A 602-nucleotide genomic window follows, 5' to 3' on the forward strand; every position below is an offset into this window, starting at 1 on the left:
CCCCAGTCATGGAGCAGGACCCCATTGTGCCATGCGCTATGCATACTAATTGCTATTAGGTGTATTATGGTAACACCTGAGAGCCCCTGCCTTGGAGCAGGACCCCACTGTGTACATTTTAACAGTTAGGTGTATTACGGTAGCACCTAGGCACCCGAGTGATGGACCAAGCCCTCGTGCCAGGGGCTGTACAAACACAGAACACAAAGACAGTCCCTGCCCAAAAGACCTTCCTTCCAGTCAGGCTTTGTCCATACAAAAAAGTGGTCCCACCTTAACCGCCCCAGTCTGGACAATAAGAGCACCAGAAGAATACCACCATGCTAACCAGCCGAGTAATGGAGGCTGTTAGAGGCAAAGGCATCCTTTGAAATCTGGCATTCAAATCCTACCCAAGATAATAGGAGGGAACACGAACTCCAGCAGGGTAAGCGTAACAGGATAATGAAGCAGGTCAAGAAAGAATTTGAGAAGCAACTTGCTAAAGACGCAAAAACTAACTGTCAGAATTTTTTTTTCTCAGTACATCAGAAGCAGGAAGCCTGCCCAACAATCAAGAGGGGCCATCGGATGATGGAGGTGCTAAAGGAGCACGCAGAAAA

The sequence above is a fragment of the Terrapene carolina genome, unplaced genomic scaffold (genome assembly GCF_002925995.2).
Source record: "Terrapene carolina triunguis isolate 2854851 unplaced genomic scaffold, T_m_triunguis-2.0 Scaffold517, whole genome shotgun sequence".
NCBI lineage: Eukaryota > Metazoa > Chordata > Testudines > Emydidae > Terrapene > Terrapene triunguis.